The 22,878-nt window shown below is 56.6% G+C and overlaps 1 long non-coding RNA gene across 1 annotated transcript; it reads left to right on the top strand.

The window, feature by feature from the left end:
* The first annotated feature begins 4,692 nt into the window (after positions 1-4,692).
* LOC128929730 (uncharacterized) lies at positions 4,693-14,053 on the top strand. The gene is made up of 4 exons (XR_013527346.1): positions 4,693-4,803; positions 4,877-4,982; positions 11,596-11,748; positions 13,522-14,053. It is a non-coding gene; the product is annotated as an uncharacterized LOC128929730 (long non-coding RNA).
* The last annotated feature ends 8,825 nt before the right edge of the window (positions 14,054-22,878 follow it).

Genomic DNA, 22,878 nt, shown 5'->3' with positions numbered 1-22,878 from the left:
GCAGAGACTGGGCCTTTGTTCCCTCTTGCTGCCCTTGCCCAGGCCTGGGGAAGCCCGCGGGTGCTGGGCTGGGGGCTGGGCCCTCAATAAGCCGAGTAAGTGCCTGGCAGTACCAGCGTGCCCAAGCACAGGACAGGGTGGGGGTGGGAGCGGCAGCCGCCTCCTGAGCGGGCTCTTCAGACCAAGGACTGGGAGTGCCTGAAGAGGGCCAGCCCCGTCACTTAGCCCTGTGCACTCTGGGGCCAGTGGTCTCTCTGACCGCGTGTCCTCATTACCTATAGAAACTCCTACCTCAGCATTGGGTCTGGCTAAGATTCCCTGCTGGAGGAAGGAGGGCTAGGTCACGGCTGAGTGGCTGGGCTTTGGGTCCTTGCTCTGTGACCTTGGGCTGGGCCACGCTTACAGGACTGAGGTTCCCCTCCCCCAGTTTCAGGCTCCCATCTCATGGCTCCTGGACCTGAGCGCCTCTTACCCCACCCTGGTTATGCCGTGCTCTCCCCAGCTTGCTTCCTCCAGGCCATCCGCGACTGAGGCCCTCGGTGCTGCCGCCCTGTGCTCTGGGACATTTGGCTCTCTGGGGGTGCACCTGCTCCATCTCTGTCCCCAGTCCCATTGCTCTCCTGAGCCACTTTGCCTCATTGGTCCCTGTTTCTGCCTCTGTCTCAGCCGGGGCCCCAGGGACCTCATCCGCTCCTCAGCCGCTTAGTGTTCTCACAGGAGGAGGATCGGGACACTTACTCACTTGCACATTCACCCAGCAGCCATTTCCTGTGCCGGCTGGGCAGTCCCAGGGAGGGAACATGCCCGAGGGAAGCTCGGTGATGTCACGCGGGGTGGCAGGATAATGGGGCCCTCAACTTGTCCTCTGATAATGAAACAAGTGCAACGTGAGGACTGACTCAGGCTGGTTGGAGGCAGCACTTGGAGCGCTGTGAAGCGGCCACCTTGAAGGGGTTCTGACAAGGAGACCACAGGAGAGATGAACCTTTCCCTAGGGTGGTCCTGCTCTGAGCTTGGGAGTGGGAGAGGGCCCTGCTCTGCCTGCCACCCCCACAGGGCCCCTCCCCAGAGGGCAGTCACACCTCCTGAATGGAACAGGGTGGTGGTGGGCGGCAAGCCTGCGCTGGAGCCTGTCCCTCCCTGCCGCTGCCCCTGTGCTGCGCACCTGGGCCAACACCATGACTGCATTGTACCTCCCTCTGTGTCAGCATGGATGTGTCTGGGACACCAACACCTATCCCCAGACCCTTGGCAGAAGCCAAAGGACCTGACATGGGAGCCAGCTTTCTCTGGAGGGAGCACATTGGCATGCTGACCTCTGGGTACCCCGCTGGAGGGTGTCTTTGATGTCTTTGCCCCTGCTTTTTCTGGGCTCCACCAGGACACAGGGCTCTCACCTGACTCCTGAGACCCAGCCCGAGGGCCCTGGGAAGGCTCGGAATCACTCTGCTCCCCAGCCCTGAGTGGACGGGGAAGGTGAGGTTTGCAAAGAGGTTTGCCTCATAGAGTGAGGCAAGGTAGAAGCTGGGCACCCCCCTGCTGCCCCGAGGCTACACACACACACACACACACACACACACACACACACACACACACGGTATCGCCATCCTCTGACTAGACAAGCCCATGCAGGTCTCACAGCAATGGAGGCGCCGCCTGCCTCTGACTGTAGCCTCCTGTCATCCGGGTGTGTCCTGGGTGAAGTCATCCCTTTCCAGGAACGGCCATTAAAGACTATCATTAGCAACTCTTAGAGGCCTCAGCCCCATTGTCTGTGGCTGGGTCAGATGAGCCCCAACAGGTGTCATGATGCAGACTCCAGCCCTTGCTAGAACTCCTGTTTGCCCAGGCAGCCAGCCTCCTACCCAGGGCTATCCGAGAGCACACATCCAAGGGCCACTGTCTGCTGTGTACCTTCTGGGCATGTGTGGGGTCCCCACACACTTCCCTCTCTCCGAGCCCTCATCTCTTCCTCTGGCTTCAAGGCTGCAGGCAGAGGAGAAGCTGCAGTACCCTTCCGCAGGACATGGTGGGCCAGGGAGAAGCCTCTTTATGGGGCAGGGGAGCCCCTAGAGGGCTTCAGGCACAGGGCCATCGGGGTCAGGCTGTCACAAGGAAGGTCTAGTTGCTGTGTGGAGAGCAGCCTGAAGGGCAAGTGCACAGGCCAGGAGACGGAGGAGGCTGGGGCAGTCATTCAGGTTGGGTCAGGAGGTCTGGAGAGGGTGCGAGAAGGATGCAGCTGCAGACCAGCAGGACTTGGGCCCCATGGGAATCAAGACCGCTGGTGTGAGCAGAGGGTCCCAGCTTGTCTGAAGCCACATCCACAGCCCGAAAGCCAGCCGCTGTGCCACACAGAAGGATGCAGTTTAGCTGGGGCATGCATGGGCCCACGGGACCCTGAGCCCCACTCACCTCCCCTTAGGGGAGTTTGCCCCACCCTCACTGTGCAACCACATGCCGAGGGCCCAGGGAGGGCCAGGGGGCCCCAAGATCCTCATGCATTCTGGAAACTCCCCCAGGACAGCACAGCTCTGATGGCTGGTCTCAGAGCCTCGGTCTCCTCATCTGTACAGTGGGGACAAGAATTGCTGACTCAAGAGGAGACAGCAGGATGAAGGGTCTGTTGCTCAGCTAGACCTCGGGAACAGGAGCCCAGGTGAGTTCATTCAGCTGTGGCCTCCTCACCCACCCCTGCAGATGGGTGCCTCCCAGCCTAGCCATTGCTAATTTGAAATTTTTGGTGTGATCTCAGACAAGCATCCTCCACCATTCAGTCCTCAAATACCCTGATTCCACTGACGAGAGACAGAATAATGACCCCGAGGGACCTGGCCCTCAAATTCAGCACTGCACTCCTTTAAGCCCATCTCTGGTCCCCCAGTTCACGTGCCCGGAACCTAGTTCACTCCTCTCCCCACAGAACCTGGCATGGTTCTGTGGAGGAACTACAGGGGCAAAGGCCCAGCTCACACTTTTCCCCAGGCCCCTGGTGCCAGGCCCCTGCAGCCCTATTCCCTGGCTGCTGAGAAAGAGGCAGGCTGGACACCACTGTCCCTCCCTCCCTGGTTGCTGGGACTCAGGTGGTCTCACCAGCACCTCTGGGCAGGGAGTGTGGGTGTGGTTCTTCCACATCTCAGATTCTTTCCTTGGGCCTCATGCCCAGAAGTGGCATTTCTGGGACGAACACCTGTTCTGCATTTCTTCAGACTGGCTTCTGAAAGGAAAGCAGAGTTGTTTGTTTTTTACGTTCAGCTGTTACTGTTGCTGATTTAGAGAAGCCATGTGTTGGCAGTGCCAGGCACACGGCAGGGGCCCAGGAAGGCACCGGGGGCTGAATCATTCCTCGACGTGAGCTCCTGCTATGGCTGCCCCTCATGCCTGGCCCTGCCTGGGAGCCATTCCGATGTAGTCGGTTGCCTGGAAGTTCAAATTGCAGTGAGAACTATAATAATAAAAACACAGCCATGGCCCCTACTCTGGGCCAGGTGTCCTGCAAGCTTTACATGATGAACTCACTTTATCTCCCCAGCAGCCCTCGGAGGGAGGTGCTGGATTATCCCTCATGGACAGATGAGGAAGCCAAGACAGAGAGCCATAAAGCCATGTGTCAGGAAGGAGCCCCACCGGGTTCTGGGCACAGACTCCCTCTCCTCCCTTCCTCTTTCCTTCCCTCCCTTCTCTCTCTCTGTCTTCTTTCTTTCTTTTCTTTTCTGACAGTCTCACTCTTGTCACCCAGGCTGGAGTGCTGTGGCATGATCTCGGTTCACTGCAACCTCCGCCTCCCAGGTTCATTCAAGAGATTCTCCTGCCTCAGCCTCCTGAGTAGCTGGGATTACAGGCGTGAGCCACCACGCCCATTTTTCTATTTTTTGTATAGATGGGGTTTCACCGAGTTGGCCAAGTTGGTCTTGAACTCCTGACCTCAAGAGATCCACCTGCCTGGGCCTCCCAAAGTGCTAGGATTACAGGTGTGAACCACTGTGCCCAGCCTGTCTGCTCTTTGCCTGAGTTTAGCTCACATCTCCTCCTCCAGGAAGCCTTCCCTCACCTTGTCCCCCAGCTGTGGTTCTGGTGCCTCCTCCGGCTCCCATGCCCTCCGTGCAGGCCCATCCCTGGAGGTCTTGGTGGCCAGGGCGCTGTGTCCAGCTGGACATCATCTGGCCATATGTCGGGGGCACCTCTGGGAACTTACCTAGCTCTGGGTGTCAGACCTGCGTGACCTGTGCACAAAGAGGTGTTGTCCTGGAGTATCTGCCTCACTGCGTCCCTCACATGTCCCATTGTGACTGACTGCATCTGCCCAGGCCTTTGGTGGTGCTCAGGAGCTGGGGCTGGTGCCTCTGCACCTCTGACCAGGCCTCCTCCTCTGCAGCCGTGTTCACTGCTCCTGTGCCCACCATGACCGCCTGCCCTCCCCTCTGTCAGGTTCCAGCCAGAGAAGGGTCTGGCAGCTCCTGTTTATAAATATCTGCCACTGCCACAGCTAAGTGGAGGGGTCTGGAGGCCACACTAATTGATTAATTAAACCCTTTCGGTTAATTAGCTCTGTCCCTCCAGGGAAAAAAGTCTAGAGCTGGAGCCAGAGCCTCCTCTGGGCTGGGGGAGGGTCTAATTAGCTTGGGTCAGGCTGAGCCTGATGCCAGCTGCTGGGGGCAGTGGAGAGCCCAAGAGGAGAGTAGTTCTGGACACTGAAGCCAGTGGGCCACCTAGGGCGGGGAGAAGGAGACACTTCAGCCCAGACCAGCCACTCCTGACCATCCCTGCCCTGAGGCCAGAGGCAGTGGGACCCGGAGGAGGGAAAATGTGTGCTCAAGGGGGCAAAAGGGTGGAGGCTGGATCTGGGGAGGTCTTGACTGTGATCTGTGTTCCTGCACAGAGGCCGAAAGAGGATCCAGACGAGCCACCACCCCGGCTGCTGCAGCGCAGGGAAGGCCTTGAATGACACACGAGAGCTTGGAATTTCTCTGGACGTGGCATGGCAGGTTTGAAGCTAGGGTGGGATCCAATTCAGTTTTGGTTTCAGAAAAGTCTCACGGGGGACAGCTGCTCAGGGAGAATGGATTAAAGGGGAGGGAGGAATGGGGGCTTGGAGAAGCGGCCTCAGGTTTCCAGAGAGAATGGAGGTCCGTCATGTCTGGGGCTGGTGGGGAGCGAGGTCTAGTCTGGGCATCAGCCCACTAGCTTGTGCTGAATGGCCTGGGGCCGCCCAATTCCCTTCTCTGGCCCTGTCTCCCGCCATCTACAAGGTGCCAGGGTTGGGGAGTGAGGAGATGTTCCTGAAGCCACAGCCTCAGGATGTGAAGGTCACTGGCATGTTTCCTTGTCCCGGGATAAAGCACCCTCTTTATCCCCCAACCCCCAGCTGTCCTTGGTACTGGCAGGTGTCCGACCTAGCAGGGTTCACATGTATGTAGTGTACCCCATTTGTGATGTATTCCAGAAAGGAGAAAGGAAGGGAAGGGAGGGGGACACTGTGGCGGGGGAGGGATACCTGTGCCCAAGCTGGCCCTGGCCCTGGCCCTGGCCCTGGGAGGAACTGGCCATGGGTAGGAGCAGGGAACCTAGGACACCCCGACCAGCCACAGGCAGCAGGCAGGGCTGCTGTGCTGGCATGAAGCCTGCTCTGGGCCGGTCCTCCAGCTCCCTGAGTGGTTGCCCAAGTGGGAACAATGACCCTTTCACGTCACACCTCCTCCAGTCACAGCAACTTTGGCGCCGCAGGACAAAGGGGCCATTTCATCATTGTCGGGCTGGATCAACAGCCCGCCTGCCTGAGCCCTGCTGCCCCCACCCAGCCGGGCCCGGGAAGGGAGGCTGACTGCCCAGCCTGGCCAGAGCCTGGGACCATCTTCTATCTGGCCCAGCCACACCCATCCCAGGATCCTCCTCACTTCCCTCACCTTTGCCTTTTGGGCTCACTGCTGGCCTTCTGTGAAGACACCTGGCTCTGCTCTGCTCTTTCCCCTCCCCGAGCCTTGGCCTCCCCATCTGTGGAAAGGGGGCTGGGAGAGATGGGCCCCCAGGCTCCAATCAAGTCTGTGACTCTCAGGTGTAGGCCTTTCTACTTGTACTCTCTGCCCCCAGCCAGCCCTCATCCCCAAGAGGGAGCATTGAAGTGGGATGAGGCAATGCCTCCTTGTGGAGGGGTCCCTGGCCCATAGGGAACAGGAAATAGAAGGGGCCTTGTGGTCTGAGTCCTTGCCAGGCCCATGCCCAGCCTTTTGTTGCCAGTGACTTTCCATGATGTGAGCTAGCCTAAGGCCATTTTTGCTCACTTTTGGGCTAGCCTGAGCCCTCCATGGATACTAGTCTGTACAGAGGCCCAGGGGGACAGGGCTCTAGCCAGGGTAGACTCTCCCCCATTCCCAGCCCTGCCTCCTGCCTTCATTAGGGACTAGGGGTTTGGGACCTGAGCTCCACGCTTCCTCCCTTCTCCATGTGGCCTGGGTTTGCTGGGGGCTTCCTAATGGAGAGAGGAGTGGGAGGCCTTGTCTTGCTCTTGATGAAGAGATCCCAACTTGGGACCAAGACAGAAACTGTACCTCTCACCCGACATGGTCAGAGCTAGGTCAGGAAAAATGGCTGAGAATCCAGCCATCAGGGACACAAGCCACATCCTCAGAAACAGGAGCTGTGGGACAGGCTGGTGGCCTCGTGGAGGGTGTTCACAGCCTTGGCCTGCAGACGGCAATAGTGCTGATAATCATCACCCAGGGGTGGGCAGGGAAGCTCGATTTGCAGAGCCCCGTGGGATGCAGATGATTCTGTCAAGGCTGATGGGTCTGGGGCTCACCCTGGGCCATCTGTGAAGCACAAGCCATCCAGGCATCCTGTCTTGAGAAGGCTCTGCTGCCCGGGCCTGGATTGCCCCTGCTGCTCAACCAAGCAGACTCAACCCTGGTGGGCTCTTTCTAACTCAGGAGTGGACTCTTGATGTTGGGGAGGAGGACGCCAGGGGCAGCTGTGTTCCAAAGTCTTTCCCACTTTCCAGATGAGAATCCCAAGGCTCAGAGAGGTCCAGTGACATCAAAACCACACGGCAGGTGGGGGCAGAACAAAGACTCAGCAACTGGGTCAGGATGAAGCTGGGGTCAGGCTGGTCACCACAGGGGTGTGGTCTCAGGGTGACACCCCTGGGCACTGGGCAGTACATGGCCAGTAAGGGCAGACATGGCTGCATGGATGCGGGAGACTGGCCCACCCAGGCCTGCTCTGCAGTCCCTCCAGCTGCCCATCCCCGCAGCCATGGTCACTGCCAGGTCAGCAGCACTACACACACATTGCCCATTTGCCCTGCCTCACTTCCTCTGACTAAGGCTAAAGACTCACCCCTTCAGGGACTTGAGGCCTGGCACTTGTTGGCAGGAAATGCCCAGCCCAGGCTCCCTAGAGCCTGCCTGCCCTGGCACCCTCTCTGGGTTCCTTGGCAGAGGCTGCCAGGAGCACCTGGCACGTGGTGGAGGTGGGGCTGCTACCCTGGTTTGAGGGTGCTGGGCTCAGTCTGGACCAACATCAGGCAGTCAGGGGTGGAAGTGGGTGCTCTCTTGCCCAGACCTGGCCAAGGGCCCCTCTGTCCCAGCTGCCAGTCTTGCTGCCACCTTAGCCTAAAGTCCTTGGGGCCTAAAGCCTCCTCGAGTGTCGTCAAGCCCAAGACCAGGGAGGGGGTCAGGCGCTGAGCCCCCAGCAGAAGGGGAAGGCCTGGGCTCTGAGCTCATTTTCAACCTCCTTCAGTTCCAAGGTAGCCCCTGAACTGTGTCCATCCAAGGAAATGAGAGGTCAAGGCTACCCCAAGAAGTCTGGGAGAGAAGTGGGAGCCTGGCCTCATGACACTGGGGGTTGCCTCCTCTGGGATCCCTGGATGATCTGTGGCAGCTGCCATCACGGAGGGGTAGGAGAAGGGATGGGTTTCAGGCAACTTTTGGATCCAAGGTGGGGCCACAGCTCCAACATAGCCAGCTCCAGCCTCTGCTCTAGGTTCAGGCCCTGCGGTGGCCAGCACCTGGCTGAGCTGGGCTGTGCTAGGCAGAGGAGGCTGCCGGGGCCTGAGGGTGAAGCACAGTTGGCCTGAGTGTTGCTCAGCCGGCGGGGCCAGGAGGCTGAGGCTCTGAATTCTGACTCCAGCTCTCCTCCAGAAGGACTGTGAGCCCGCAGCCAGGTCCCTGGCCTTTCTGGGCCTCAGTCCCCCATCTGCACACTGGCTGGACTCCTATAGAGGCTACTCGCAGTCTAGACACTCCAAGTTCTTGTATCTTACCTGCTAGACAGAACACACCAGTAGGCCCCCAACACTCACCCTGCCTGTCCTGAGGGTTTCTGGGAGGGGATCCTGCTCTGTCCTCAGATCCTGTCCTCCCGTGAAGAGGCACTCTGACAAAGGTACAATGATGTTCTGATGGCAAGCCTAGCCGGGCTGTATCGGGAGCAGGTGATAGGGTCCTCGAAGAGGTGGGGAGACCTGGCCTCAAAAGGCCAGCCTAGTAGACCTTATTCCACACTTACATGGCACTCTATGCTGAAAACATTTTTGCCACTCAGACAATATAATACTGGGGGTGCTGAAAGGGCATTGGTGGGCCTGGGATAGGCAGAAAGTCCATTGCAGCCCAGCCCCTCCTCCCACCTTCCCCCAGCCCAGCAGCCTCTACCCCTGAACCTCCTGAGCACCTCTGTCTGTACAGGTGTCGCTCCACTGGCACCTGGGGTTGGCGAGTGGTCGGTGCGTGATCCAGCCCTCCCGTCTCTGGGCCTCAGCTGCCACCTTTCTGCAGTAAGGGCACCTCCCGCTCAAGGGCTGTGGTGAGGATCAGAGACCTCCAATGAACAGAAGCTCTGAAAACTGCCCGTAATCTCAGCGCTTTGGAAGGCTGAAGTGGAAAGATCACCAAGGGGTTCGAGGCTGGCCTGGGCATCATAGTGAGACTTCATCTCTACAAAAACAAAAAATAAAAAATTAGCCAGGTGTGATGGCACCTCTAAAGTAGCCCAGCTACTCTAGAGGCTGAGGTGGGAGAATCCTTTGAACCTGGGAGGTGGAGGCCACAGATCTGTGATTGCACCACTACTCCAGCCTGGGCAACCAACAGAGCAAAATCTTGCCTAAAAGAAAAAAAATATGGCCAGGCACGGTGGTTCATGCCTGTAATCCCAGCATTTTGGGAGGCCAAGGCAGGTGGATCACCTGAGGTCAGGAGTTTGAGACCAGCTTGGCCAACACGGTGAAACCCTGTCTCTATAAAAAAAATACAAAAACGTAGCCAGGTGTGGTGGTGGGTGCCTGTAATCCCAGCTACTAGGGTGGCTGAGGGGGGAGGATCGCTTGAACCCAGGAGGTGGAGGCTGCAGTGAGCCGAGTTTGCCCCACTGCATTCCAGCCTAGGCGATAGAGTGAGACTCCATCTCAAAAAAAAAAAAAGCCCTGGACACAGTCAAGCCAGGTGGTGGGCATCGTATATGGCAGTATTCCAGTGGGGTGAGCTCTGCACAGCTGAGAGTCTGGCTTTGAGTCAGACTGCTTTCCAGTCTCACCCTCGGAAGGTCTCAGCTCTGTGCCCTTGGGCAGGGCACTTCCCTTCTCTGAGCCTCATTTAAATAGGGAGCATAAAGGGACGTGTCTCATCAGGTGTGGGGAAACTTGTCTGAACCACCAGGCCCTGGGGGATGAAAGCAGCTGGTATTGGGCTGTGCCTGCTGGGGGATGGGAGCAGTAGAGCCCAGGCAGCTCTCAGTGCCCCGAGGCCTGTGGGCTGGGGGTGGGTTCAGTGCCTCACGCTGCTGGGAGAAGATCCCTGGGGATGAACCTTCAGGGGCTGTCTAAGCAACCATGGTGGAGCAAGCCCCGGCTAGAGGATGGGGTTATAGAAATGCTGCCTTGCAGATGGGGGACATCGTCTGGTGCCCCTGCAGGTGGCTGGGAGGAGCAGGATGCTGGGCCACTCTGCCCTGGCACTAGGTTGCAGGGAATAGAGGGCAGAGAGAGACGCAGGGGTCAGGCCCAGAAGGAAGTTGGCCTCAGGCATTTTTCCTCTGGCAGCAGGGCTCTGTGAACTCTGCAGTCTGAGTCTGACCCTGGGCTGGCGGTGTCCTGGGACTCCAGCCAGTGCCCAGTGGGTTCAGTCATGCTTCCCCTCCCAGAAGAACTCTCCCTCCCAAGCACCTGGGCCAGCAGTAACCACCGCCTCAAGCCGAAGACTTCGAAGAAGTGCTTCTAACTCATCCACCAGGTTCCTACCAGACTCTGAGTGTGGAGACGGAAGCACAAAGAAATTCAGTGACTTAGAATGTGAGGGAGGGGACCCCAAAGCCCCAGGGGTCCATGAGGATGGACCATCCTGGGGTCAGGCCCAGCCCTAGAGAGCCATAGAGACAAGGTCATCCTGAGACCCATCTTTCCTGACTCCCTCCTGTCCCCAGCTGGCTGCCTCCTGCATGGCTGGCATCGTCTCTTCCAGTAAGCTGCCCAGCCCCAGGCTGAGTTAAATGCCTTCGCTGTGCCCACCACCCTGTCCTGGTACTGTGGGGCTTGTTTGTCTATGGGAACACCCATGAGACCCCTCGAGGACAGGGCGGGCTCACCCACTCCTGTGTTCCCACGGAGGGAGCAAGGGAAGCCTGGAGAAGGGGCCATGAGGCAGTGGCGTGGGCTGTGATGTCACAGCAGGTCTTTTTATCCTAGGGGAGCTCAGGTGGCCTCGTCCCAGGCCACAGGTATGACTGATCTTCTGGAATGGGGGTGGGATGGCGTCTCAACTCTCCCTGGTTGCCTGGTAACCCAAGGGTGGGGATCTGGAGATGCTTTCTGCAGGCCATTTGGAAACTTGAATCAAAAGACCTAAAAATATGCACAACCTTTAACCCAGGAATCCCATTCCTGGGAATCTGCCCTAAGAAAATCACAGCTTGAAGGAAGGGAGAAGTGGCATGGTGAGCCTCTAACTTGTTCTGTGATCCCAGGTTCACACTGGATCCGGCAGCTGTTGTCTAGCCTCCCGCAGTGAGGTTGTTCCGTCCCATTGGATCATGTCCATCATCCTCCCCAAAGAATGCGGCCCACTGTGCCCAGGCCTGTGTCACATATCCATGGGCCTTCCCTGTCCATCCTCCACCTTTCTGAAACTGAGGCTTCTCTCTGCCCAAACATGGGCATCCTAGAGGCCCCCTCCTCCAGGGAGTCTGTTCAGATTTCATCCATGGGCATTTTGCACCCTGTGTTCCACCCCAGGTGTATGTCTTTGGAGGTCTCTTTCCTCCCTGTGGGTATGATGGGGCTCCACTCTCCATAGTGCTGTTTTACCACTTCCTGCTGAATTCCAAGAGTCTCTGGAGGGTGTGAGACTGGGCTGCTGTCCTTCCCTAGGGGGACAGGGACGGGGTGGGCACCATGACAGCACTCCTGACGTGTCAGCCTCATGCTCCCCCTCTTTCACTGTTCCCAGCCTCAACATAGCATAGCCTGGGATGGATGCCTTGACACAGGCTAGGCCTCCCTCTTCCCCTCCCTCTCGAGGCCCTGGGAAGTTGGAGGGCTGGACGGGCCCTCAGGGGGTTCCTCACCCTGCCTCCAGCCTCTGCTGCCTACAAAGTCTATTCTTTCCACAGGAAGTGAGTGGAACCTCTGCCCTGTGTTCCCTGTAAGTTCAAGAGACAGAGGTGGCTGGCTGCAGTGGCTCATGCTTATAATCCCAGCATTTTAAGAGGCCAAGGAGAAGGACTGCTTGAAACCAGGAGCTTGAGACCAGCCTGGGCAATATGGTGAGACCCCATCTCTACAGAAAATTAAAAAATTAGCCAGGCATTGGCTGGGTGCAGTGGTTCACGCCTGTAATCCCAGCAGTTTAGGAGGCTGAGGTGGGTGGATCATGAGGTCAGGATTTCAAGACCATCCTGGCCAACATGGGAAAACCCTATCTCTACTAAAAATACAAAAATTAGCTGGTTGTGGCGGCGTATGACTGTAATCCCAGCTACTCCAGAGGCTGAGGCATGAGAATCACTTGAACCTGGGAGGAAGAGGTTGTAGTGAACCGAGATCGCCCCACTGCACTCCAGCCTGGTTACAGAGCAAGACTTTGGCCAAAAATAAATAAATGAATAAAATAGCCAGGCATGGTGGCATGCACCTGCTCAGAAGGCTGAGGTGGGAGGATCATTTGAGCCCAGGAGTTTGAGTCTGCTGTGAGCTGTGATCCTACCACTGCACTCCAGCTTGGAAGACAGAGTGAAACCCGGTCTAAAAAAAAATAGAAAGAAAAGAAAAGGAAAAGAGAGTGAGTGAGAAACAGAGACATAGGCTGCTGGGCAAGGAGCACAGCCCAGTGAGAAGGTAGTAGTTACTCGTTGAGCACCATTTGCCACCCTGGACAGCTTAAGTTGTGACACCTGATTCTCAGCAGTCGCAGGCCAACTGACTCAAGGGGGAGGAGCCCACGGTTTAGCCCCTCCTGTGTACCAGGCTCTGTTCTAGCACACACCACTTTATTTCATCCTCATGGGAAGGAATTATTCTCCCCATCTTTCAGGCAATGAAACTGGGATGTACCGGGAGTTTCAGGCACGCAGCCAAGGAACTCAGCTATAATCCACAAACAGTGATGGGCGGGGAAGCCCTTGAAGGCATGAGAACAGGGAGGGGGCATAGGCCAGGTGGAGGCCCCTGAGGGACTCAGCGCCTGCCCTCCTGAGACCTTGCAGGGTTACTCATGCTGCCACAGCAGGTGCTAGCGGTGTCTGCTCTGGCCTTTCCCAGCCACACAGGCCCAGGCCCTGGCTTATCCCCCACAGCCTCTGCTGCAGCCTCAGGATGTGCCTGGAATTCCAAAGCTGAGCCGCAGAGACCATCTGCCCGGAGCCTAGCTGGCTCCAGGCAAGGCCGTGTTGGTCTCTTCACACTGCATGAGGTGCTGTGGCCTCAGGGGTCCCCGCACAAGAAAAGGAGAGTGAATAACCTAAGGCCACCTGCTCCTGCCCCCACCACACCCCACCCCAGGACCTGGGAGAATGGTGCTGGGGGCAGCAGAAGCTCCTGCAGAGCCCTCAGCCCCTCTCTGCAAGCTGGCAGCTGTCCAGCCACCCACTAGGGCTCAGAGCTCTGTCCAGAGGGCTGAATGCAGAGCCAGGCAGGTGTGCCTGAGCCTTCTCACCTGGTGTTCTGTGGGCTCAGACAAAGAACCCTGTGCAAAAGTGGCTGCCCTCCACTGAGGGCCACAGATGCCCTCTGCATGGGCTGAGCAGGCCATCGCAGTGGAGTTGAGCCTGTAGGTTTAGGACAAGCCTGGGTTGGAGCCCCAGCTCTGCCACTTACAGTTGTGTAACCTTGGGCACTACCCTGCTAAGCTCCAGACTCCTCATTAGGAAAATGGGGAGTGTGAGACCAGAACCCCTGAGGTTTAGGTGGGGCAGTGTGGGGCCTGGCGTGATCATGAGAGCACAGTCTGTTTGGTGAGGCCTTGCTCTGTGCAAGCTCTGCATGAAGCCTTTTGTATGCTTTCATCCTCATGGAAAGAAATTCTTCTCCCCATCTTTCAGGCAGTGAAACCGGGGTGTACAATGCATCTTCACAAATAGCCCACGAGCTATACCTGTTCTCCAGATGTGTGTGGCACTCTGCCTCTTACAGATGAAGAAACTGAGGCTCTGCAAGGCTAAGGCACCCCTGTGATCGGGAAGGAGGAATGGAGTTAGGGAAGCTCTTTACACGGCAGCCTGTTGCAGCTATGGGCTGAGGGCAGGAATGTGGTGTGTGACTGAACAGCGTGATGTGTCATATTATGCGGCTGGTGCCACTGAGGACTCCTCCTCTGGGACCTCCGACAGAGAGGTGGGAGCAAGCAGGATAAAAGAAGAGAGGAAGGGAGGAGGAGGGAGCTGCTGGAGAGGGCGGAGCCAAGGCCCCAGGACTGCCATGGACCTGCCAGGACACCATGCCCTAGACCTGGGCCCAGCCCACCAGCCCCTTCATCACAGCCAGGTAGGCAGTGAGGCCCAGGCAGAGAGAGAGGCTTGGAGGGTCCCTGTGAGGGGGTGGGGGAGCTCTGTGTATGTGCAGGCATGCAGACATGTGGCAGTGTGGTCCTGGGGAACAACACCCACTGCTCTTGCTCTGCTACAGACACTGGCTGAGCTCAGCTTCCCAGCACTCCCTCATTTAACTTCATTCTCATGATCCTGGGAGATTTGCCCAATTATTTACCACTGTTTTACAGATGAGGAGCTGAGGCCCAGGGGAGTTGAAATTCCTGCCCACAGTCACAGAGCACCCATAACCCCAATACACAGATGCACACTCAGAGGGACCGAGACACACCACTTGCCTGTCTCACTGCTCACCAGCACGCTCCTTGAAAGGAGGTCTGTGACAGCAGAATCCTTCATGGCAAATCCTGGGAAACTGGAGATGTTCATGGTGGGTCTTTGCACAGGACCCCAGTGAGGCAGACAGGGAAGCTGGCACAGAAGGCGATGCAAGCTGATTGTTGGGGGAAAGGCAGCTGCAGCTGGCATCAATTAATCCCACTTATGCAACACAAGTGTCAGAGATAAAAACCGGGGGTGGGCACAGTGGCTCACACCTGTAATTCCTGCACTCTGGGAGGCCAAGGCAGGACCTGGCTGTGGGTAACCACCAGTGAGCATGTAGCAGGGTGTCCCAACTGCTCCCCAAGCTACCTAGCTTTGTTTTTGTTTTTTTGAGGCAGGGTCTTACTCTGTCACCCAAGCTGGAGTGCAGTGGTGTGATCATGGCTCACTGCAGCCCGGGACTCAAGCAATCCTTCTACCTCAGCTTCCAGAGTAGCTGGGTCTGCAGGTGAGTGCCCCATGCCCAGCTAATTTTTTGTTGTTGCATTTTTTGTAGAGATGAGTTCTCACTATGTTGCCCAGGCTGGTCTCGAACTTCTGACTCAGGTTATCCTCCTGCCTTGGTCTCCCAGAGTGCGGGGATTAGAGGTGTGAGCCCCTGTGCCCGCCCCTGGTTTTTATCTCTGACACTTGTGTTGCATAAGTGGGATTAATTGATGCCAGCTGCAGCTGCCTTTCCCCCAACAACCAGCTTGCGTCACCTTCTGTGCCAGCTTCCCTGTCTGCCTCACTGGGGTTCTGTGCAAAGACCTGCCATGAACATCTCCAATTTCCCGAAATTTGCCATGAAGGATTCTGCTGTCACAGACCTCCTTTCAAGGAGCGTGCTGGTGAGCAGTGAGACAGCCGAGTGACGTGTCTCGGTCCCTCTGAGTGTGCATCTGTGTATTGGGGTTATGGGTGCTCTGTGACTGTGGGCAGGAATTTCAACTCCCCTGGGCCTCAGCTCCTCATCTGTAAAACAGTGGTAAATAATTGGGCAAATCTCCCAGGATCATGAGAATGAAGTTAAATGAGGGAGTGCTGGGAAGCTGAGCTCAGCCAGTGTCTGCAGCAGAGCAAGAGCAGTGGGTGCTGTTCCCTAGGTTTCTGTTATTGTCAGTAGTATCATCTGCCTGGTCTGGCTGGGATCCTGCAGGCAGCAACCACCCGGGTCCCAAGGGTGGGAGCTTTGCTGAGAAGTGTACCAGGGCCTGGTCTCTGATTCAGGATGACTGAAGGCTTGGGTCTCCCCTCTGGGTTAGCATGAGGTGACTCAACCCATGTCATGTGGCAAAAAAACCCTTCCACACCCTCAGGTTCTCATGAATCAAGCCTTGGGTGGAGGTGGAGGCCGTCAGCCAGATTCAAAGAAGGTCCCGCTTCAGTGTGGCAGCCTCCCAGGGGCTGGGCTGGTGGGGCTGGCACCCATTTGATGGCCTGTGGGCTCCTTTCTGAGTGACCATCATGTTCCCTGGCTCTCTCCCCAGGGCCCAGGGACTCTTCCCTTTACAAACACCTGTCCCTTCCCAGCATGGCCCAGGCTAAAGAGGACCCAGAAGCCCCCCAGAGCTGATCATGGCCAGAAAGGTCCCAGGCCCCTTAAAGGCCCCCATCCCCCCACCGCCTGCCAGATGAATTCCAAGTCTCCCCAAGGTGCCCCCTCCCACCATTCATCTGGAAAATACTTTCTGGGAAAGCTCCCAACTGCTTCTGGGTTAAGTCCACTGCCCTGGACATTGGGGCAGAGAAGAAAGCCAGGGTTCGTCCCCAAGACTGGCCCCGGCCTCCTGCAATATCTGAACACGCCAGCCTTAGAGACCCAGATGGTGAGGGCCGCAGACGTCTCCACCACAGGGCGCTGAAGAGTCTGGTCCCGGCTCAGACCGAGGGGCTCCTCACTCCCTCACCCTCCTCCTTGTCTCTGTGATTCAAGGCCTGGGAGCTCCTGGGTGACGCTGTCATTATTGATGGTCCTTCCTGAGAGTCCAATAGATGGTGGACAGATGTGTTCCAGGGAGCTGTCAGGACCAGTGTGTGAGGCCCCAGAGATGGGCCGGACAAACTCTAGGGGCTCAGAAAGGGGAAAGGTTGTATTACTTATTCCCATGTGTTTGCTTAATATTGAGTTATTAATCTGTTCAGAAAGATTTATTGAGTCCTACTTAATAAATAAGAGGTGGGGTGGCCAGAGCAGCCCAGGGTCTTCTGACAGTTTGGGGGTGACAGCTTTGAGCTGTTTTCCACCCTGTAGATTTGTTCTGGTCTCTATGGGCACCTGAGAGACCCCAGAGGCCCCTCTGGGCAGACAGTGCTGTTCACAGGTCAGCTGAGGCTCCGCATGCAGCTCTGAGAGGCCTGTGTTCAAACCTCACTTCCTTGTGGTGTGACCTTCGGCTGGTGACCTCACCTCTCTGGGTCTTGTGTCCATCTAGAAAAGGAGGACCTGGTTCATAGGGCAATGGGAGCAGGACAGGGGCCATGCCCCACAGGCACATTGGGACACACACAATAAATGCCCCGTAATGCAGTGCCATGTGGCTTCTTCCCCGTCCAATGCTCAGAGGCTGAGGGCGGGGTCAGGAGTCTGTGCCTGCTCTTTTGGACCAGAGCAGACCAAAGCCACTTCCAGGACTCAGTTTCCCCATCTGTAAAGTGTGTGAATGGGCGAGACAGAGCCTTAATAGGGGACCTGGCATGACACTGAATACAAAGAGGACCTACACTGCATGCCGGCTGCAGGTCCGAGTAAGCTGTGCACAGAGGGCTTTAGGGTTTACTCCGAGGTATGGCCACCCGAGGACTGTGGCCAGCAGGCATGAGGGCAGGGTGTCAGGGCCCCGGCTGCGCTGGTCTAGGTGGCTTGAGGGTGGGGCCATGAGCTGCCCTTTGAATGATCCCAGGTTATCTTCTCCAGACAGCTCCTTCTGCCAGCTCTGTCCTCTGGCTACCGCTTATCTCCCTGATAGATGGTCCCACTGTCCCATAGAGGAAGAGCTGTCTGTGTCCTTCAGAGCCCTGCCTGTCTGCACTGGGCACAGCTGGGTTCAGCCTTAAGGCTGAGGTACGTCAGCACGGCCCCTGAGATCCTGGGCCACTGACCCAAGGGTCTTACCAGGTAGGAATGGGGGCTCTGGCCCCAGGGAAGCTGGCTGGCTGCCAGTCTTTTTCCTGCTTAGGGCCCTTGGATACTTTGGTTTGATGGGGAGACTCGGTCCTGGCTTGGGGAGTTTGAGGGGAAGGGGAGGCCTTGTTCCTCACAGAGCATCCCCATCCCCTGCACACCCTCACCCAGCATACCACGCAGCCTGGGTCAGAAAGGCACACTGAGCTGTGCCCTGGCAGCAGGGAGGGGCTGCTCTGAGCTGTGACTTGTGCACAACCTTAGCAGGAGCTGGTTGGAGGCTGATTCCCATGGGCTATCAGTGGAGGGGTGCCCTGCCAAAGGGGAAGGCATGAGCAGGGCAGGCTGCCAGCCTGTCTCCATGGGTCCTTCTGTTCTGATAGTGGTATCACAGCTGCTTAAATGCCGGTCACAGAGGGCGTGGGTGACAGCCCAGGCCCCCAGCAGAGGGACAGGAGGTTCCAGGGCCCCAGGCTGGCCCAAGCCTCTGAGGACTCTGCAGGACAGGATCAGTCTGTGCTGTGCTGTGGACGGCAGCCGTGCCCAGAGACCTCATCTCCCACAGGAGGAAATGTCTTCCCTTCCCTTTGGTCAGGTCCATTGAGCCTCTTGGCTTCAGCCTGATGGGCAAAGGCAGGGTCTGTCTGTCCACAGTCTCAGTGCCCCAGCAACACCTGGTACAGAGTTGGCACTGAAGAACTGGCTGTTGATGAGTGAACCTTGGCTACACCTGCTTTGATACCCAGTTCTTACATTCGAATGTTTCATTGAAAAAAATTCCTCACTCATTTTGTGCCCAGGTGACTCCCAACACATGGCCAGTGTCACTGCTGCAGTAGCTTCCTGGCCACCTTGGAACCAGCCACCGCCAGTGACACTGGGGCTGGCACAGGGATGGTTACGTTTTATGAGTGAGTGTAACCATCTTTGCGACATCCTCAGCATGGGGGTGTGGATGGGCATTTTCAATGCTATTGACCTGATATCCTGCTCTTAAATTTCTACTAGTGAAAACACAGGTTTTTATATTTATTTACTCCATACTTCACACACACACACACACTCACACATATTTTTATATTTTGAGGTGGAGCCTTACTCTATCACCCAGGCTGGAGTGCGGTGGTTCAATCTCGACTCACTGCAACCTCCGTCTCTGGAGTTCAAGTGATTCTCTCACCTCATTCTCCCAAGAAGCTGGGATTACAGGTGTGCACCACCATGCCTGACTAATTTTTGTTTGTTTGGTAGAGACAAGGTTTCATCATGCTGGCCAGGCTAGTCTCAAACTCCTGGCTTCAAGTCATTCTCCCAAAGTACTGGGATTACAGGTGTGAGCCACTGCACCTTGCTTGAACATATATTAATTAAGCATGTGCTCCAGGGCTCATCCAGTGGGGTGAGGTGATGGGATACAGCAGTGACCAAGAGAACACAGCCTGCTTTCTGTAGTGGGGGAAGACACCAATTGAATAAGCACACAGTGAAGGATCTCATTGCAGGTTCCATGAGGAGCAGAGCAAGGAGCTACAGGAGCAGGTGCCACGAGACCTGTCATAGTCTGGGGGCTGAGCAAGTGGCCATGGGAGAGGGCTAGGATCTGAAGAGTAAGTAGGAGTTACCGGGTGAAAAGGACAGAGAACATATTCCAAGCAGAGAGAAAAACCTGGGCAAGGGCCAGATGGCCAGAGAGACCATGAAAACCCGGGAGCATTCAGGGCAGCTGGAGTGGCAGGAGGGAGTCGAGTTCCAGGGAGGAGGCTGGAGGTTGGGTGGGATTAGGGGCACACAGGGCCTCATAGGTCCAGCACTGAAGCACCATGGCAGGCCATGCGGAAGGAGCAGGGGGTCAGGGGTGGTTTTGAGAGGTCCCTCCCTGGCTGCTGGGTGGAAAGTGGCTTCTGTAGGGTTTTACTCCCAAAAGTCTGGAGTTGATTTTGCTGGTATGGCTGGGGATGCAGGTTTTTTACTGTTCCCTGTGGGCTCCCCCGTACCTGTCTAGACCTAGAGCTCCTGGTCCTGTCATGGAGGGCAGGGTGTGGGTTTGTGTCTAATTCATTTCTGAGGGCCCCATGTCCGTCACAGGGCCAGACACATGGCAGGGGACAAACAGATGTGTGCTGAATGAGAAAGGTCCCTGATGGGATGCCCCACTTGTCTGTCAATGCCCATGAAATTGTCTGGCCCTGCCTCTCTATCCACTGGCTTGTGTCCTCAACCTGGCCAGTCCAGGCAGGAAGTGCAGGATGACAGGCTGGGAGTCCAGGAAACAGACTGTGTGCCTCTCCTCACGCACACACGCTGGCTGCCAGCTGGGGAGGCTCTAGCCTGGAACCCGCCTTGGCCATTTGGGACTTTATTCCCAGGACACAGGCCGCCAGTGTCATACAGCCCGCAGAAGCCCAGGATCCTGGCCATGCAGTCCCTCCTGGCCCCAGACTCCATTTGGGCTGAGGGAATAAAGACAAGAAATTGGGGGCAGAGGGTGGGTAGAGGTTAGGATGCAGAAAACCTAGGCTGGGAGCTTGAGGGGAGGAGCACCTCACTCAAGAAGGGCTGTCCGACAGCTGCCGCTGGGTAAATGTACCAGGCAGTTGGTAAGCAGTGAGCTCTCTGTCTGGGGAGGTATGCAAGTGAGATCAGAAGCTGGAGGATCTCCCAGTTCCTCTTTTCTACCCCGCTGGGGATCTTCCACACCAAGCAACCTCTGCCCCGTTTGCCACCCGAAAGTCATCCCTCTCCTGCCCTTGGAGCAATCACTGTGGCTGCCATGGCTGTGGGGCCTCATGGTGCAGGTCCCTCCCCTCCCCACCTCACTTGTCTCTTCTAACACGGGAGTGGGCGAGCTCAGGGAGGTGTTTTCCTTTTATTCTCTGCATTTATCACCAAACACTAATTGCATTTATTCTCAACATCTTGAATAATTTTCTTCTAAGACAAAACCATAAAAAAGTCCCAAGCCAATTAGCAAAACCTGAGGGAGCCACCTTCAGTTCAGGTCACACAAAGTAGAATCAGTGTCCCGTGTTTTCCTGGAAGTAAATTTAATGATTTCTCCAAAGGCCTGAGGCTGTGTGGAAGGGAAGGGGCCTCAGGGAGGCCAGTGTGAGAGATCCCAGGGAGCCCTCTGGTTGGGTTGTGCACCGGGTCCAGCCTGCTTCCGAACTGCACCCCCAACCCCTCACCCCTGCTCACAGGCCTCCTCCCTGATGAAATGCAATCCTCCCAATGTGGCTGACTGACACTCCTCCCCACTCCCCAATCTGGACAAACCAATGTTTCCACCCACTTCTTAATAACCACTCCCTCACCCTCTGCTCCTGGGATTTTCATTCAATGCTCCTTCCTCCTATAATTGCCTTCCCCTTCTTCCCCTCACAAAGGGCATGTTCATTTTTGGGGTCTCAGTTTATATGCCTTTTCCTCCAGGAAGCCCTCCCTAACCTCACCAGGCATTCCCATGGCCACTTGTACACCTTCTCATTCTGTCCTGTACCTGGCACAGAGAATGTACCCAGAAAGTGTTTTCTGAATGAATGACTTCCCCGCCCCCCAAAATGACCTCAGAACTTTGGGCTGGCCTTGACCGAACCATGCTGGCTCTAAGCTCATTGTCAAACTCCAGAAGGATACAGGCTTCCCCTGAGCCCTGGATGCTGGTCTGGGCCCAGGGGATCCCTGCACTAAGGGGTGGGAGGGTGTGTGTGTCCTGAATTCTTTCTGAATGTGGTCCTGTGATCTGGGAATAGATCAACTGAGGGCCCTCTCTGAGCAGGAAGCAGGAAGGAGAGCCTGGCCTCTGTTCTCCCACCCAGGCTCCAATTTGGAGGAAACGCAGCCTATAATTTGGAAGGCTAATTTGGTCTGGGGTTAGAAGGGAGCTCTCTGTGTGCCAAATGATGCCATGCTCTCCCAGGGGAGGAAGTATCCCCTCCCTGGGAACCCAGGGCCTCTGCTCTCACTTTGAGGCCACATGCTCCAGTGTGCTCCTCCTGAGTGCCCTGGAGAGTCAGGCAGTCAGTCCTCAGCCAGGGGAGAGGGAGGAGGGAGAAACCCAGGGCCAGACTCCCTGGTCATTGACTCTCTGCTCCACTGACTGACTGGTGCTCCCGCCATCAGGAAGAACCAGTGGAGGGTCTCCAAGGACCAAGGCCACCTATGAGCATTGCCCAAGGGTGCCCCCGGCCAGTAGGTCATGCCCATTCAGGCAGGAGCTCAGGAGAGATGCAGGTGAAATGGGAATTGTAATGACCTGGTCCAAGAAGTCTCCCTCCAGCAACCCTGACCCCAACTCCTGCCACTCCCTAAGCTCAGGCACACTGAGTCACTTAATGTCCTTCCCAGCATGATGGCTGCTGTCACGCTGCTTTTCCTCCTCCCCTGGGAAGTCCTCCATGTCCACCAGACTGGTCAGGAACCACCTCCAGGCTCCTTGACAGGTACCTGGTTGCCTTCCCATTGAACTAGCGGATCTGTGAGAGTGGGTCCCAGTTGTGGTCACCGTGGTAGCCAGAGCCCTGGCCAACGTCTGGCTCAGCAGAATTAGTGATGATGGACAGGCAGGGACAGGCAGAGAGGCTGCTCCACTCACAGACATATGGCCTTGGGCAAGGCCTGGCACTTCCCTGGGCCTTGGTTTGCTTGTCTATGGGCTAGGCACACAGCAGTAGTTCAATATTGGATGAATAAGTGAATGAATGAATGAACAAATGAATGAATGAATGAATAAGGAGTTGGACTAGACAGACTCCAAACCCTGGAGCTCAAATCTGCTACAGTTTCTCCCTCCTCATTCGAGTTGCTAGTCTCTCTGCCTAGGCTTGTGTCACCAAACACTGGGGAGGGGAGAGGCCCTGGGTCAGTCAGGACAGACAAGAGCTGCAGGAAGCAGAAAGCTGGGATTGGGTGTCGGGTGGCAGAGTCTGGGGAGAGGCGGGGCAGAAAGACTCTTCAGGGTGAGGGGTGAAGGTGCCTATCCCTGGGCCCCATGTTCGAGGACCCCCACCTGCCTGGGGCAGTGAACAACACACCACCATCCCCACGACACACCACCCCAACGCACCCACACCCCAGTGGCTTCTCTTGAAACTTCTGCTCAGCTCCAACAGTCTGTCACTGGGGCTGGTGATTCACACACTCTGCTCTTCTTTCCTCCTCCCAACTAATTATAGCTCCTGCGTGTTTTTCCCCCTGGAAAAAATGTCTTCTTTAAAAAAATATATCCCTAAGCCAGTGAAAATTAATTGGGTGAGCATCACTGTACAATTCAGACTGACTCCAAAGACAGGCAGGTCCCAGGTGTGGGGGCGTCTACTGCCCAGCAGAGGAAGGATGGGCGTGGGACTCGGGGTGCACATGGGGACAAGCAGCAGAGGCTCCACCCAGCCCCCATCCAACTCGCCTTGGCTCTGGGGATCCTGAGG

This window comes from Callithrix jacchus, chromosome 15 (genome assembly GCF_049354715.1).
Source record: "Callithrix jacchus isolate 240 chromosome 15, calJac240_pri, whole genome shotgun sequence".
Taxonomy (NCBI): Eukaryota; Metazoa; Chordata; class Mammalia; order Primates; family Cebidae; genus Callithrix; species Callithrix jacchus.
The sequence above is the reverse complement of the archived record's forward strand: the minus strand, read 5'-3'. Positions and strand labels throughout refer to the sequence as shown.